Source organism: Heterodontus francisci, chromosome 21 (genome assembly GCF_036365525.1).
Source record: "Heterodontus francisci isolate sHetFra1 chromosome 21, sHetFra1.hap1, whole genome shotgun sequence".
NCBI classification, from domain to species: domain Eukaryota; kingdom Metazoa; phylum Chordata; class Chondrichthyes; order Heterodontiformes; family Heterodontidae; genus Heterodontus; species Heterodontus francisci.
Window position 1 is genome coordinate 29,866,422 of NC_090391.1, and position 11,656 is coordinate 29,878,077.

Consider the following 11,656-nt stretch of genomic DNA (forward strand, 5'->3'; position numbering starts at 1 on the left):
GGTTACATTCTTGCTGATCCCAGACATTTTTTTCTTTAATTCAGCCTTTATCTCATCTCTCTCCATGCAAGGAGTGCTGGTGACTCTCCCATTGTTCTCACAAAAAGGTTTAAACAAAGTATAGCCTTGAAAACACATATCATAATAAAGCAAGCAACAGATCAAACAGCCTTCAATATATTGATGTACAAAGCATATCATTAATCCTATTATTTTAGCTGTCCTTATTTGTCACAAACGTAAAATATGTCACGGTCCATCGCGCCCACATTGTGGATTCTCCTCCAGCTAAATGACTTGCCTTTTTTTCCCCTTTGGCTACGTGCATCTTCCACACTGACACATCTCTCAACATGACATTTTAACATAGTTCAGTGAAGATGACCGTCATGCTTCACAATCCAACATTAACATTGCAGTTCTTGCATAAATGTAAGCCATGAAAATACTCTAAACTTTACACAGCGGTGAGCAGTGTTCAGGTGATACAGAAATTCTGGTGCGTTGGGCAGAGACAATCAGTTAATCTATCAAATTCACTTTCTGTTATGCTCCTATCGAGACTACTTACAACACAACTATTCTTTTGTTATTGAAAAGCTTATATAGATGGCTCTGGATTGTGTTATCTAAGTAAGTGGTTGTTCTCCTTACAGCAATGTGGATTGAGGGGAGTCGTGATGCTGGTGTAGGGAAGTTAGACAGGGATAACCCGTTCCCATTAGTTGATGGTACAAGGACTAGGAGACACAGATTGATGGTTTTGGGAAAGAGATGCAGCGAAATGTGAGGAAGCACTTTTTGCTTTACCTGCTACATTGCAACTGCAATGTCTGTCCACAAGTGTGGTGGAAGCAGAGACAATCAATGATTTCAATAGGAAATTGGAGAAACACTTGAAGGAAACAAACTTGCTCCAGGGTGACGCCAATCAAGCGGGAGAATGAATCTGATTGGATGATAAGAATATTTTATCAATTTCAATTCTGTCAATGCTTTGACATTTTTTTCGTTTGTAAAATACTGCAACATAAAGTAAACCTGCAATTTAAGGTTGCGATGGCCGGGAATCGAACCCAGATCAATTGCTTGGAAAGCAGCTATGCTCACCACTATACCACCATCGCTTACTGCGCTGTTTAGGTCCAGCGTTTTGATTAATAGAATGCTGTACAATGGTTTCCACTTGTACCTGACCAATACGATTATGTTAACAGAAACACAATACTGTGAATGCTGGAAATCGGAAATAAAATCAGAAAGTGCTGCAAATATTCTGATCAATGGTCACTCACCTGAAAAGTTAAATCTGATTCTCTCTCCACAGATGCTGCCAGACCTGCTGAGTATTTCCAGCATTTCTTGTTTTTATTTCAGGTTTCCAGCATCTGCAGTATTTTGCTTTTATTTTAGAGTTTAGTAGCGAACTGATCCTTTTTGCTTACTGGGCAGAACTATGCAGTGGAGTGACGCAGAAAACTGTACGAAGAACAATGTTTTTAACGGGCCCACAATTTCGAAGTTTAAGGAGGACAAAATGCACAGCAATGTATGCATATAGTAAAGAGCTGTAAGTTTCAGCCAGATATTACCTGAACAGAGGTGAGACAGAGAATACCCAACCCGTCGCACCTTTAGATTCCTGACCAAGATATACCTACAAGGTACAAACTCAAGTTATGTGACCAAGTCAGAGAGTTTATCAGGCTTAACTAAGATGTACAAAGTTAATACTTAACAATGGTAATAGATATTCAGTAACACACAACACCCGTTCTTGTTTCTGTGCTTGCTGCCGCACGGACTTGTCTCCTTCTTCATCCCTTGCTGTGTTTTTTTGACTATATTCTATCTTCTCCTTTTAAGTACCAACGATCTTCTGTTGACCCCTCTCTAAGTGTGCTGACGATGTCCTGTAACACCCTTTCTTTTATCCTTCTTGTGGTGCAAGGATGTTACCATATTAGCTTTGAATTGTTCCAAGTGTCCTAATTGGTCCAGGTTGACATCATTGTTTGACACTAGTTAGTTAATGGTTGAATCTACACACAGTACAGATGTTTCCCGACTCTTTCTATTTTAGCAAGGATCCTAAAGGTTACATTCTTGCTGATCCCGGACATTTTTTTTCATTAATTCTGCCTTTATCTCTTCTCTCTCCATGCAAGGAGTGCTGGTGAGACTCCCATCGTTCTCTCAATAAGGTTTAAACAATGTATAGCCTTGAAAACACATTTCATAATAAAGCAAGCAACAGATCAAACAGACTTCAATATATTGATGTACAAAGCATATCATTAATCCTATTATTTTAGCTGTCCTTATTTGTCACAAACGTAAAATATGTCACGGTCCATCGCGCCCACATTGTGGATTCTCCTCCAGCTACATGACTTGCCTTTTTTTTTCCTATGGCTACGTGCATCTTCGACACTGACACATCTCTCAACATGACATTTTAACATAGTTCAGTGAAGATGACCGTCATGCTTCACAATCCAACATTAACATTGCAGTTCTTGCATAAATGTAAGCCATGAAAATACTCTAAAGTTTACACAGCGGTGAGCAGTGTTCAGGTGATACAGAAAATCTGGTGCGTTGGGCAGAGACAATCAGTTAATCTATCAAAGTCTCTTGAAGTTATGCTCCTATCTATACTACTTACAACACAACTATTCTTTTGTTATTGAAAAGCTTGGATAGATGGCTCTGGATTGTGTTATCTAAGTAAGTGGTTGTTCTCCTTACAGCAATGTGGATTGAGGGGAGATCTGATGCAGGTGTAGGTAAGTTAGACAAGGATAACCCGTTCCCATTAGTTGATGGTACAAGGACTAGGAGACACAGATTGATGGTTTTGGGAAAGAGATGCAGCGAAATTTGAGGAAGCACTTTTTGCTTTACCTGCTGCATTGCAACTGCAATGTCTGTCCACAAGTGTGGTGGAAGCAGAGACAATCAATGATTTCAATAGGAAATTGGAGAAACACTTGAAGGAAACAAACTTGCTCCAGGGTGACGCCAATCAAGCGGGAGAATGAATCTGATTGGATGATAAGAATATTTTATCAATTTCAATTCTGTCAAAGCTTTGACATTTTTTTCGTTTGTAAAATACTGCAACAAAAAGTAAACCTGCAATTTGAGGTTGCGATGGCAGGGAATCGAAGCCAGGTCAAATGCTTGTAAGGCAACTATGCTCACCACTATACCACCATCGCTTACTGTCCTGCGCTCGTCCAGCGTTTTGATTAATAGAATGCTGTACAATGGTTTCAACTTGTACCTGAGCAACGAAAAGCAAAATACTGCGGATGCTGGAAATTGAAACAAAAACAACAAATGCTGGAATCACTCAGCAGGTCTGGCAGCATCTGTGGAAAGAGAAGCAGAGTTAACGTTTCGATTCAGTGACCCTTCTTCGGAACTGCCAAATATTAGAAATGTCACAGATTATAAGCAAGTGAGGTGGGGTGGGGCAAGAGATAACAAAGGAGAAGGTGCAGATTGGACCAGGCCACATAGCTGACCAAAAGGTCACGGAGCAAAGGCAAACAACATGTTAATGGTGTGTTGAAAGACGAAGCATTAGTACAGATTAGGTGTGAATACACTGAATATTGAACAGCAGCAAGTGCAAACCTAAAAAAAAACCTGAAAAAAACAGTGGGTAAGCAAACTGAACAAACTAAGATAAAATGAAATAAATGCAAAAAAAGATTGTAAAGAATGTAAAAAAAAGTATGAAAAAATAACTAAAAATGAAAGTAAAATGGGGGGCTGTCATGCTCTGAAATTATTGAACACAATGTTCAGTCCTGCAGGCTGTAGTGTGCCTAATCGGTAGATGAGATGCTGTTCCTCGAGCTTGCGTTGATGTTCACTGGAACACTGCAGCAATCCCAGGACAGAGATGTGAGCATGAGAGCAGGGGGGAGTGTTGAAATGGCAAGCAAACGGAAGCTCAGGGTCCCGCTTGCGGACTGAGCGGAGATGTTCCGCAAAGCGGTCACCCAGTCTGCGCTTGGTCTCCCCAATGTAGAGGAGACCACACTGTGAGCAGCGAATACAGTATACTACATTGAAAGAAGTACAAGTAAATCGCTGCTTCACCTGAAAGGAGTGTTTGGGGCCTGGGATAGTGAGGAGAGAGGAGGTAAATGGGCAGGTATTACACCTCCTGCGATTGCAAGGGAAGGTGCCCTGGGACGGGGACGAGGTGGTGGGGGTAATGGAGGAGTGGACCAGTGTGTCGCGGAGGGAACGATCCCTTCGAATTGCTGACAGGGGAACGGAGGGGAAGATGCGACTGGTAGAGTCATCATGCTGGAGGTGGCTAAAATGGCGGAGGATGATCCTTTGGATATGGAGGCTGGTGGGATGAAAAGTGAGGGCAAGGGGAACCCTGTCACGGTTCTGGGAGGGAGGAGAAGGGGTGAGGGTAGAGGTGCGGGGAATGGGTCGGACACGGTTGAGGGCCCTGTCAACCGAAGTTGGGGGAAACCCTCGGTTGAGGAAAAAGGAGGTCATATCAGAAGCACCGTCATGGAAGGTAGCATCATCAGAGCAGATGCGTCGGAGACGGAGAAACTGGGAGAATGGAATGTAGTCCTTACAGGAGGTAGGGTGTGAAGAAGTGTAGTCGAGGTAGCTGTGGGAGTCGGTGGGCTTATAATGGATATTGGTGGACAACCTATCCCCAGAGATGGAGACAGAGAAGTCGAGGAAGGGAAGGGAAGTGTCAGAGATGGACCATGTAAAGGTGAGAGAAGGGTGGAAATTGGAAGCAAAGTTGATAAAGTTTTCTAGTTCGGGGCGGGAGCAGGAAACGGCACCGATACAGTCATCAATGTACCGGAAAAAGAGTTGGGGGAGGGGGCCTGAGTAGGACTGGAACAAAGAACGATCGACATATCCCACAAAAAGGCAGGCATAACTCGGACCCATGCGGGTACCCATAGCGACACCTTTTACTTGAAGGAAGTGCGTGGAGTTGAAGGAGAAGTTGTTCAATGTGAGAACAAGTTCAGCCAGGCGGAGGAGGGTGGTAGTGGATGGGGACTGGTTGGACCTCTGTTCCAGGAAGAAGCGGAGAGCCCTCAAACCATCCTGGTGGAGGATGGAGGTGTAGAGCGATTGGACGTCCATAGTGAAGAGGAGGCGGTTGGGCCCAGGAAACTGGAAATTGTCAAAATGACAGAGGGCGTCAGAAGATTCACGGATGTAGGTGGGAAGAGACTGGACCAGCGGAGAAAAGATAGAGTCTCGATAGGAAGAAATAAGTTCAGTGGGGCAGGAGTCGGCTGACACAATGGGTCTGCCGGGACAGTCCCGTTTGTGGATTTTGGGAAGGAGGTAGAAGCGGGCTGTCCGGGGTTGTGGGACTATGAGGTTGGAAGCCGTAGAGGGAAGCTCTCCAGAGGAGATGAGGTCAGTGACCGTCCTTTGGACGGTGGCTTGATGTTGGACGGTGGCTCTAAAACAATGCTTTGCTTGAAAGCTTTCCTCTCATCGTGGAGAGGAACTTCAGTGCTGAGAAGAGACCTGTCCAGACTTCATTCCCCCGGCGTCAGCGTCAAACGCTCAAAGTCATGCGCAGGACAACAAAAGACAGCAGCAAAAAAAACTCAAAAGACTGCCCCCTACTGTGCCCATCATTGTTCTGCTGTTTGGCAAAGCAACCATCCTGAGGGATCTTTTCGTGCGATGCCATTCGTTCTGATATTCCTGTCGGTTATACTTTGCATTAGATTAAAAAGAAATCTGTAACATTCCAAAACTGACAATAATTTTGCTGCAAAGTGCCTGTTATAATCAAATACACGGGTATGTTGCTCAAGATTTTCTTGTTTTAAACCATAAGGATACCAAAAGAATTAGGGGGGAAACAGTTTAAAATAGTGTTTCGTTCTTTTTTTCAATCGAGAAAGTTTGTTCTAAAATTTACTTGAAGTAACTTATCTGAGAATCTTTGGCTCCGTCCCCTTGGAGACAAGAAATGAAATTAATCCCGCTGCAGCTTGGAAATTATTCCATTTTAAGTTTCTAAATTGACATATAATTGGACAAATTAAGCCATTGGGCTCAGGGACAGAGCCAGAGTGTCATTAATCCAAATACTCATTTGTGCTTTTAATCAGGTGAAGGTAGGTTCCAAAGCCACAAGAGAACTGAGGCCACCGTAAGAGATCCAGCAGCTTTAAGAATTTAAGAGCAATAACTGCAGACAACAGATGTCACAGCATTTTTATCAATGAGACGAAACGCCTGAGCAGGAGAGAAAGTTCCAAGCACTTCTGTCTTTAATGTAAAGAAAAACATGCAATGCCATCAAGTCAGGGCACAAAAAAGTAGAATCGATAAACGGCGGAGCGGGTTGGATGGGCCATATGGTCCACTTCTGCTCCTATTTCTTATGTTCTTGTGTTCTCGTTTTTACTACTACATGTTAACAGGTAGAATATGAATGGCACATTTCATACAATAGCAGAGACTAATGGTTGAAAATTGATGGCCAGACTCTCTAACAGCACTTTGTGGACATGTATAGATTCAATTTCACAGTGACCTAAAGCACCAGAGACTTTGAGCTAAAACATTCATCTAATTCTCACACAGTACTTGAGACTGATAGTTACACACTCATATACAGCACAAGAGACTGGCAGAGATTAAAATTACTGCCACATTAACACATAGGAATACCGACTGCAAAATATAAACAATATTCCCATCTTGACACAGATTAACACAGAGAGACATAGAATAGATAAATAACCAGGCACTGACTGACACTTTCTGAATCTGTCCATCTCTCTCTCTCTCACACACACACACGCAACCTCAATGAGTATCAGCTTTCGACTGTGACTGTTATTAAACAACAGAAAATGTGATACTCACTGACAGTTTATCAGCTGGAAATCAGCAGGGAACTGGGATTTCTTTTAGGTACTTTAACTATATATAACAGATAGGAACATGCGAGGGGTTGGATGCGGGTGGGGATAGCAGATCAGCTGCAGAAAAAAATCTAACTGCACACACACACACACACACACACACACACACACACACACACACACACACACACACACACACACACACACACACACACACACACACACACACACACACACACACACACACACACACACACACACCATAACATAAATAAATACACTACCACCCCAAAGCAGGAAACTCCAAGGCAGGTAGCCTAACTTCTGTTATAGGGAAAATGCTGGATTTATTATTGAAGAGGGTCCAACAGGGCACCTCGAAAATCGTGAAGTAATCAGGGTGCGTCAACATGGTTTTATGAAAGGGAAATCATGTTGACTTACTTATTAGAGCTTTTTGAGGATGTTCCAACCAAAGTGAATAAAGGGGAATATTTGATGTGCTGTACTTAGAATACAAAATGTCATTTGGCAAGGTGCCACACAAAATAAGAGCTCATGGTTAGGGGGTAACATTTTAGCATTGTAAGATAATTGGTTACCTAACAAGAAACAGAAAGTAGGGCTAAATGTGCTATTTTTGGGTTGACAAGTTGTAACTAGTGGAGTGCCAGGGGATTGAGTTCTGGGGCCACAACTATTTACAAGCTTTTATAAATGACTTGAATGAAAGGAACAAATGTATCGTTGCTAAATGATGATGCAGGGATAGGTAAGAGAGTAAGCTCTGTGGTCTACACAAGGAATCTGCAAAGGGATTTAGATACTTTAAGTGAGTGGTCACAATTGTGAAGATGAAGTTTAATGTGAGAAAATGTGAACTCGTCCAGTTATTATTTAAATGGAGAGAGATTGCAGAACTCTGCGGGGCAGAGTTGGGTGTCCTGGTACATGGAACACAAATTGTTAGTATGCACGCACAAGTGATTGGTAAGGCAAATAGAATGATGCCATTAATTGCAAGAGGGATGAATTATTAAAGTAAGCAAGATTTGCTGCAGTGTTACACAGTGTTGCTGAGAGTTCATCTGTCGTACTGTGTACAGTTTTCGTCTCTTCAATTGATAAAGTTGCATTATAAGCAGTTCATAGAAGGTTCAGTCGACTGATTGCTAAGATGAAGGGGTTATCTTAAGGGGAAAGGTTGGACATGTTGCCCTGTATCCATTGGCGGTAAGAAGAATGAGAGGTGATCTTATTGAAAAATATAAGATCTGCAGGGCCCATGGCAGGGTGGATGCTGATACATAGATGTTTCCCGTTCTGAGAGATATTAGACCCAGGGAACACAGTTTCAAAATAAGGAATCAACCAATAAACATGGTGATTGTTTCTTGTTCTTCGAGGGTCGTCAGGGAGCAGTGGAAGCAGGGCCGTTGCATAATTTTAAGACTGAGTTACACAAATTCCTATTTCACAAGCGAGTATAAAGGTTTAGGGGGCAAAGAGCAAAGTAGAGTTGAGGCCACAAACTAATCTGCCATGAATTATGTTTAAACTGTGTCCTGGTTCTGGTCTCTCTCATAAGGGCAAACATCCTCTCAGCATCTACCCTGTCAAGCACCCCCGACATTTCATCAGCCAAATGGCCTACTTCTGCACCTAATTCTTACGTATGTTACGTTAGTCATCTATTATTCTTGATTCCGCATTTTCCTCATCAATGACAGACTTAGTTTCAGAGTGAATTTTAAAGTTAGGTTGATAACCCGATCACTTTCAAACTGCCTGTAACGGACTGGAACAAAGCCCCATTCAGATCATGTACCACCACAAATTTCAGCTCAATCTTTCTAAAGATAACCAATTAGACCGAATCGCACATCCCTTCCCATAGGCCCTGCTGTTGGAATGAAACCAGTCCTCACACTCCTGTGAAAAGCCAACCCCTGAAAGAGTCTGCAAAATAATCCATGTTTTGTCTCTGTGCGAACATCAGTCTGGGTTGCAGGTGGGTCTGAGGTTAATAAATGGAATTTGTTCCCAAATCATAATTACAGAAAGGTAAAAAAGGGCTAGATGGTGAAGGAGATGGGAGCACTCTGACTCATACACTTAAATCAAGATCATGTGCAGGGACAGCAATTGATTGAGTCCGAGGACATGGCGGGACGGAGGGGAGGTGGGGGTGGGGGGGGGGGGGGGCGTTGCGGGGGAGAGAGCGGATTATTGGTGGATATTTAGTTGAACAGTGGAAAATGTTTTTAAAAATATGCAGTGATGGAGCCGGTCAGTGAAAATGCTTGTCAGAGAACTGGAAATTAACTCGGTCTGAAATTTGAAGAGTTGCTTTTGAAATCATTACAGTAAAACGATTCTTTAAGAGAGGTGTGGTCGCAGTTCTTTCAGAGAATCTGCCGGTGGATCTTAAAAGAGATGTTGTGTTTGGTGCTTTATTTCTGTACAATGTGGAGATCTGAAATGAGCTGGTCTACTTGGTCACCACCTTTGCACCTGCCGAGACGGCGTGCTTGGCCAGATCCCCACGCAGCAGCACATCCATTGCGATGCAGATGTGCAAAAACAAGTTGCAAGATCCAAATGATTTTAGGCAAGTGCCATCTCCTGGCGGAAAATAGCCATTCCTTCATAAATATTTTAAATTATCAAGTAATAACATCGAGTGTGTTGGAGGCAGATTCAACCAAGACCTTAAAAAGAGAATTTGATAATTAAATCAAGAGTAAACAAAACAGCAGAGCTATGGAGAAAAGGTTGGGAAGTGGGACGAGGTGAGCTGGTCTTGCAGATAGCCGACCCGACACGATGGGCCGAATGGCCGCTTTCAATGCTGTCACCATTCCATCATTCCATCCTATGATGGGAACATGAACGTGGTGTTTAGGTGCAGATTAAAATGGTTTCTAATTATTTCATCCAAAACATTCCAGTTCCAAACAGCTAGGATGTGTGTGGTCCATATATGAAGAGTGAGAAGCTTTGCAAAGTAAGCAATGGCAGTAAAGGGGTCAGTGTAACTGTCTTCCAAGCCCTTGACCCGGGTTCGGTTTCCAGCGAACGCAATGTTCAATTGCACCTGTGTTTTAATTCTGCAACTTTGCAGCAACATTTTACCAACGAAAAATGGCAAAGCCATTACTGAATTGAAGTTGACAAAATAATCTCATCATCCAATCAGACTTACTCTCCTGTTTGATCGGCATCACCCTGCAGCAAGCCTGTTTCCTTCAAGTGAAATGTACAACATGTTTAAGGGCATGGATTGAGTGGAGGTGAAGGGTATATTTTCCTGAGCAGAGAGGTCAGGGACGAGGGGGCATATATTTCAAGTGATTGGCAGAAAAATTGGAGGGGAGATGAGGAAAAGACTTTTTCTCCTAGAGGTTGGTGATGGTCTGGAACTCAATGTCTGAAAGGTTAGTTGAGGCAGAGACCCAACTCATTTTAAAGGAGTCGGGATATGCACGTCAAGTACCATAAGCTGCATGGCTACAGATCAAATGCTGGAAGCGGGGATTAGAATAGGTGGATCGTTTTTTTTCGGCTGGCATAGACATGATGGGTCAAGTGGCTTCTTTCTGCGTCTTAACTTTTCAATGTTTCCATAAATAAGGTATGCATTTACATATGTCAAACTCGCAGAGAGATGTTGGTATATTGCATGATCAAATCGGCCTTCCAAGCAGTTGACCCTGGTTTCCGACTGCAGGTCAGACCTCAATTCTGGTACCATGCAGCTGCATTTTATAAAGTAAATATTGTCAATGCGATGTCAAAAAAAACACATGTCATCCATGTGCGTCTCGCAGAAAGCTAAGCTTCAATTTTCTTTCAATGAGATCTTTGTTTAGGAAGACATGTCCTTTAAACGAATAAATTAAATCTCAGTCAGAAACTATAGGAAGATCTTTATTAAATAATACAGAAAAGGGACATCGGAAAAGTTCAGTTCACAATCAGTGCTCTGGCTAAAGACTGAACCCAACACTCATATACCGGACAATGAAATGTAAAGAAGCAAAATTACACTCAGAGACCAGCAAATGACGGGGACAGAGTGCAAGCTACATACAGATATATCTGAAGCGAAAATGTACAAAGTAAGATGTTTCAAACAAAATAAGTGGACAGGTTGCAGATAACCCTACACTCAAAATCAAAAACACAGAGATAGAAATAGACTGCAGGTTAGAGATTGCTATATAGAGTCATAGAGTTTTACAGCACAGCAACAGGCCTTTCTGCCCACGCGCCTGCGCCGACCATCAAGCACCCGTTCTATCTAATCCCATTTCTCCTCACTTAGCCCGTAGCCTTGTATGTTATGGTGTTTCAAATGCTCATATGCATACTGCTTGAATGTCGTGAGTATTCCTGCCTGTACCACTGCTTCAGGCAGTGTGTTGCAGGTTCCAACCACCCTCTGGGTGATGAAATCCGTCCTCAACTCCCCTCTAAACCTCCTGCCCCTTACCTTAAGTCTATGCCCCGGAGTTATTGACACTTCCACTAAGGGAAAATGTTTCTTCCTAACCATCCTATCAATGCCCCTCATTATTTTCTATAGTCAGTCAGGTCCGCCCTCAGCCTTCTCTGCTCCAAGGAAAACAACCCCAGCCCATCTAGTCTTTATTCATAACTGAAATGCTCCAGCCCAGGCAACATCGTGGTAAATCTCCTCTGCACCCTCTCCACTGCAATCACATCCTTCCTATAATGTGGTGACCAGA

At 42.8% G+C, this 11,656-nt stretch overlaps 1 non-coding gene across 1 annotated transcript; it reads right to left on the minus strand.

The window, feature by feature from the left end:
* Positions 1–1,055: 1,055 nt before the first annotated feature.
* On the minus strand, positions 1,056–1,127 carry trnag-ucc (transfer RNA glycine (anticodon UCC)). The gene has a single exon. It is a non-coding gene; the product is annotated as a tRNA-Gly (tRNA).
* Positions 1,128–11,656: the final 10,529 nt, after the last annotated feature.